The sequence below is a fragment of the Clupea harengus genome, chromosome 17 (assembly GCF_900700415.2).
Source record: "Clupea harengus chromosome 17, Ch_v2.0.2, whole genome shotgun sequence".
Lineage (NCBI taxonomy): Eukaryota > Metazoa > Chordata > Actinopteri > Clupeiformes > Clupeidae > Clupea > Clupea harengus.
The window spans coordinates 1,702,373-1,709,216 of record NC_045168.1 but is presented as its reverse complement, the minus strand read 5'-3'; positions in this window follow the sequence as shown (position 1 = coordinate 1,709,216).

Genomic DNA, 6,844 nt, shown 5'->3' with positions numbered 1-6,844 from the left:
TAAAGAAATGTTTAAAATGCTCCAGTCATGTTGCATTTAAAGTAATACTTATGCTTACTGATGACTTGATGTCATGTCCACTTGACCCATCACCTCACCATATGACCTCACAGATTGAGAATGGTGAGACCCTGTTCTACCATAGTTAACCTCTAGTTGGCGGTAGAGGACAGGCATGGGGTTTCCTGGCAATCAGCACCTGTTGAGAAGCCAGCCTATTGCCCCCCAGCTCAGTCTTCAGTGGCATTGTACGGTGAATGGAAACAGCGTGTGTGTCGAGTGGTACAGGGCTCTTAGTTCAGTGCAGCACGTGGATCTCCAGTCAGTCAGAGGTCGTGTCTGGTGACGCATGACACAGCAAATACTCTCAGCTCATTTATGTCACTTGAATGTAATATCAGTCTTCATGTGGACCTGAGCCGTGGACCAACTGGGTGACCTGTTTAAGGCTGGTGTTTAAGAAGGCATCTCTAAGAAGCCCTGAGTAGTGAGTGAGGCACTAGCAGCTGAGCTTTTCCAGGTTGGACTTCAGGTAGCAGTTGAGTAGGCATTTGGGAGAGTGGCTGTTCAGACAGCAGGGAGGGAGTCATGTGGTCGCTGCCATCTGCCCTCCAAACGTGCACATCCAGACTCCGCTCGGGCCACACACACACACACACACACATGCGCCCTCACTGGCTGTGCTGCTGAGGTAGGGTCAGGTCAGAACCACAAACACACACACAATACACTGCCTCCCATAGCCTTCAACACCAACACAACACAACCTGCACTCCTGCCTTACTATGAAAATGACAACCTCCACTCACCACTCACACACACACACACATTGACATGAGTCATGAAATCATCCGTCCAGGCTGTCACATCCCTCACCTGGGAGACTGAAACAGCAGCATAGACAGCCACTCATCTCTGCTGGTGAGCTGATGATGAACGAGGTCAGCTGGATCATTGTCCCTCAGGTTACATTTCTGTTCTTTTTTTTGCTGGACTTCAGGAAAGCAGACTTCCAGCAGATTGCCACTGTACACACATGCTATAGTGGAAACAATAGCAACACATTACGAAAGAGGGGAGAATATAATTGATGTTGAAAAGCAATTCCATATGCCTGTCCCTCAAGGACCACACTACATCCTATACCAGCCATTGAAAATGTATTATAGTTCCCTTGACATCTTAACTTCACATGTAAAAGCAGTCTGTTTGGAAAGAGGTTGTGTGTAATCGCCTGTGGTGAAATCAGCATGTATGTGTCTTTGGGCCCCAGTTTGGCGGTCTATTCCGCAACGGGCGGGTTATTTATCGTCAGGCAATAAATCAAACTTCCCCCCAGGGCGTGGATTTTGGATATAGACGTGGGAACATATGAAAACTGAGAGTCGTGTTCAGGCAGTGCATTCGTTCCACAAGGACTCCACTCAGGCTGCTGTTCCTTCTCGGCTTCTCCCTGCTGTGACTGTTTTTCCCTGCTTTTCTGCAGGCTGGCCTATTTTCCGCAGTTCCCCTCCCAGCTGATAGGGGGAGCTCTAGGCTGCTTGACCCAGAGAGTTCTCTTCCTGGGATGGTTCAGAAAGGAACTAAGCTGGTGCTGTCCAGGGGCTCCCAGCTCTAGACTAACCCAAGAAAAACGTACAAAAAAAGACAGGTGAAGAAGAATGGACACAGATGAATGCTTTTATAACGCAATCTTCGATGAGGTTATTCCTGCTGAAAGACTAAAAGGGAGATTGAAATCAAGAAATAAAGGATGAGAAAAATGTGTGTCTTTACACACATAGGAACACAATTGTATTTACCTAAATGTTAAACTAAATGTTGTGCTCCATAATAAGCAGTACAAAAGCGTTTTGCTAAAATCCAAATATGCATTTAAAAAATCAAATTTGTCACTGTACATGTCCGTCTTTCTCTACTTGGATTCATCTTATCAAAAGCACGTGTGGTTCAAATCTCCTAATTGAATTCAGATTTTCAGTCATGTGAAAAGGTGAAGTCCCTCCCCCTTCTCACTGTGGTCCATGAGGGAAGAAGGACTGGACTCCCCTACTTAAATGGTTGGGTCCGGATTCCCCCACCCCTGTAGAGGGGTCCAATTACCTTTTAATTGGACCAAGGTGGCCTTACTTAAGGTGCACCTCATTGTTTCATGAGGGAGAAGGACAGACTGAACATGCTGGATGGAGCTTGGACAAGGTACTAGACAAAACCTGAATGCTCAGAGGTGTACCTTGTCTAGTATAGGCTTTAGTGTGTTCAGTTTGTGTTTGTATGTTTTGGGGTTTTTAAAAAAACCCATTGTAAATAAATCTAGCTATTTTTATGGAAGCCACTGTCTCCTGCGTCGTGTGTTCGTGCCTGCAACCCCATTCTACCAGGCTACATCTCACAAGTCACCTCCTCTTTCTTCTTCCTCTTGAGTTCCTCTTTGGCTGGGTCAGGGATTGGGATGTCAAGGGGAGCCTTCAGCGCAGTCAGGTCCTCCAGACTGAGAGATGATTCAAACAGTCCCGTGGGCTTCTATGGTTTAGTCAGCTGCTATCCCTGTGGAGGGCTAGAACCACCCACTCCATTTGGCCAAGAACCACAAACAGACACACGTGTATACAGCATCCCATAGTCTACCCAACCCATTCACCCACAACATGCACTGCTTTCTCCAAATCTTTCACCTAACTGACACCCAGGGGCGGAGATCCCATTTATTTGTAGGGGGGGGCAAAACATGGTAAAATTTCAGAGAGTAATTCCTGGGGTGGGACATGAAAAAATTGCTGTCCGGCCCTATTGCCCTCTCTCTCTGTATGCTTTCTTCGTACTGCGTTTGCTACCTTGCAGGACTAGACAGCTAGCTAACACTTGTCTTTGCAGAATAAAGATGATGAATTTCAAGTAAATCCACAAGTCTTGTTTTTCTTGAGTTTTCAGCATGCAATTATTCATACAGGACGTTTGATTTTGATTTTGTAAAACTGTCTGGAACCGAGAAATAAAGAGATACATACTGTAGCAATCTCAGGCACTACTCAGAAAGGAGTTTCTGTAAATGATGACTTTATTGCTTAACATCCATGGGAACTTAAATCACTGTGACTGCTTATCAATAAACCGCGAGCACGAAGAGGCTCAACAACAAGAAACACGTTATCTTATCCAGGTGTCCCCGCCCCCCGGCTACTCTGCCAGCCCCCCGCAGCGCAAAGCAACCCACACATGAGCTGCCGCGGCTGACAGAGAGCAAGGACACAGGCACACAGGCACACAGACATCACAATGAACATTAACATTAACACATCAACACATACAGGTCGCTACATTACCCCCCCACTACAAAGTTTCTCGTCCACGAGGGAACAAACAAAGTCTGCATAACGCTGGGGCTGTCTCCTAGCCCTTTGTGGACGTGAGACGGGGGGTAACAGGCTTAACCCAGGGGCAGGGGAAGTGGGCTGAGACCAGGGGGCCACAGGAACAGAGTCAGGGTCACCCCCATCAGGCACTGGCTGTGGGGGGTGCGGTGTTTGTGTGTGTAGTGCAGGGGGTTGGGGTTGGGTGCGTGGGGTACCTGGAACCTGGGGCAAGGCATTGCCTTGATAGGGGGCCAGTCTGTCTCTGTGCAGTGCAACCTTCCGTCCTTGTGGCGGTAGCTGCACCCGATACACCACCTCCCCCATCCGCTCCAACACCCTGCAGGGCCCCACCCACTGACTGTCGAGCTTTGGACACCGGCCCTTTTTTCTTTGTGGGTTGTACACCCAAACAAGCTCTCCAGCCTGGAAATGCCTACCCTGTGCCCGCACGTCATAATTGCGCTTTTGCCTTGCACCAGCACTTTCCTGATGCACCCGGGCAAACGCATGGGCAGACTCAAGCCTGTCCTGGAGCCTCCTAGCATATTCAGGGCCTGGGGGAACCACCGGGGCGTCTGGAGGCCGCCCAAAGGCCAGCTCTGCTGGTGTGCGGAGCTCCCTCCCTAGCATGAGGAGTGCTGGGGAACAAGTGGTCAACTCCTGGACTGCAGACCGGCACGCCATGAGCACCAGCGGCAGATGCTCATCCCAGTCTCGCTGATGCTCTGATGTCAGTATGGCCAGCTGCTGACCCAGTGTGCGGTGAAGCCTCTCCACAAGCCCGTCACTTTGAGGCCGTAACGGTGTGGTGCGTGTCTTCTGTATGCCCAGGCGGCAGGCGGCAGGCGGCAGGCGGCATAAATGTTGAGTAAATGCTACATATAGGCGTACAAGTATCGACATTTCTAACAGGACAGGGGTATACTCAATCATAATAATAATAATATGTTTAAATATAACCGCAAGAAGCGATCACTGGGGGCCAAGCAGAGGTGCAAACTGCCCCAAGAATGATTTGACCACTCCAACAGGAGCAAGAGGACTTAAGGATTTGACCACTCCAACAGGAGCAAGAGGACTTAAGGATTTGACCACTCCAACAGGAGCAAGAGGACTTAAGGATTTTAAGACCAAATGCATTTTGAAGATAGACCCAACTACATCAGAGAAACCGAGGAGAACATGTTGCAGCTTGTTGTAGCTTGTTGTAGCAACATGGCTGATTTTTTTGGAATAAGGTAAATAGCCTCTATATGCCATTATGAATGAGCTTAAAGATTGAATTAAGATTGGCCATTCACACATGCATGTACTGAATGCTGAATTTAAATCTGTTGAGTGAACCAATGCAATGGAACTTTGGGAGATTTGTGCAAATGTAGCAAAGTTTAAGCACACCAAATTTCAAAATGTTAGCTGAAGTGGGTCTTGAGATACTGTGTGAGTTGCAGCGCCCCCTATGGTACAATGAATGTGGTAGTGATATTAGTAGTATTAGATATTATAGTATTCACTAGGTGGCGCCACTTCACTAATGAATCAAAATTAGTCAGGGTGATGCACCTCCTAGAGACCAGCTTGCCATGAAAATTTGAGAATTTTTGATCTATTGCCTAAAAAGTGCTTTGGCCCTACCCCACTCCACAGGCCGCTAGCACCAAGGGAAACACACACCTTGGGTCGCCAACCCTGTAGTCCATATCACCCATGTGGGGCTACAACCACACCAAGCTTCACATGGACTGGTGAAGTCTAAGTACAGTATATGATATTGTTGACCAAAAATGTGTGGGAAAAAAGCGGAAGAGGAAGAAGAAAAACACTATTTGACCACGATTATAATTACGCTCCGATTGACTTAACATTACCGTAGTTGGATGTAGGTGCATTATCATAACAATGAATCCCTATTTACTTTCTGACTTTATTTCACAGAACTACAAGAGCACAGCAGAAAGGTGAGTCATTAAACGTGCTACCCTCTGTCTCTCTTCTCCATGGTTCTGATCCAACACCAACAGCAGCAGCACTGACACCTCAATGTTATTCCAGAGTCCAGTACACACCACCGGCTCCAGAGCAGGCTTCTGGAACACTGATCCAGGTGGCAAAGCACCTGGGCAACCTGAAGTTCAGAGTCTGGGAGAAGATGCAGAGCATTGTCCAATATAGTGGGTACTCATGACACATGACTCTTTCATGACAGAAGTTAATACAAATATATAGTTACACTAAGAGACATGTGGTGCAGAAAGATATCCAGCCCCCCACCCAACATCTCTCTCTCACAGACTAACACTCTTTCAACAAGTATGTGGTTATGGTGATGGTATACGATGCATATACGCTCAGTATTGTGCAGCAATATTGGATAGTGCATTACTTCGAGTGTCTTTTTAAACGAAAGTAATCTAATATCTTTCAGTATAAACAGTTATATCTGTTTCATTTCACTTCCAGCTCCTGTGATTCTCGTCCCCAACTCTGCCCACTGTCGCTTGTCTCTGTCTAGTAACTTGACCACTGTCAGGATTAGTGAAGACTCTCTCCAGGTCCCTCCTAACCCAGAGAGGTTTGATGCCAGCGCTGTAGTCCTGGGATCTGAAGGCTTTAACTCAGGCAGTCACAGCTGGGACATTAAGGTGGGTGAGAGCACTGACTGGGCCGTGGGTGTGATGGCGGAGTCTGCACTGAGGAAAGGAAACATCTCCTCCAGAACCGGTCTTTGGCGGTTCTGGTACTACAACGGGGAGTACCTGGCCGGGTCCATATCAGGTGTGCCCGAGCTCCTCACCGTGACACAGAAACCCCAGAGGATCAGAGTGCAGCTTGACTGGGACGCAGGAAAGGTGTCCTTCTCTGACCCTGAAAATGACCTACTTCTACACACTCTCACACACACGTTTACCGAGAGAGTCTTCCCTTTGATCAATGTCACGTGTAAAGTCTCTCCACTGAAAATTGTGCCTCTGAAGACGTCTGTGACTGTTGAGTCTTTGAATCAGGCCTAAGTTACAGACACCAGAATAGGCATTAGTGTCAAAATGGCATTAGCCACAAAAGAAGATTGTTCTATTCGGGGAAATGATGTGTACTATGTTTTATCTCCTTTTGAATCCTTTTTGATTAATGTTCAGTCAAAACATTATTTCTGAAGTTTTCAACAGTTCAAGTTCAGAACTCAATTTCTTGAATTAATGAGAACAAAAATTAAGATCTCTTTTTTGAAGCTAATCCATGTTTTGTATTCAAATTAAGAGACAACTTTTGATCTATTATTCTCGATCTCAGGCAGGAGACATTATTGAACAGAGCTCAACATTGGCTTAAGCATGCAATCTATCTAAAATCATAAAATCATTTGCATGAGGAAAAAATTTGGAATTAGCGTTAAATGTTGAAATACCCCTACCCTTTTACAGCTGAGCAGCCCAAGTGAAAATGCATGTTGCCCATGTTGACCTCTCTGTTGAGGTCAGCCTAATCTGTTG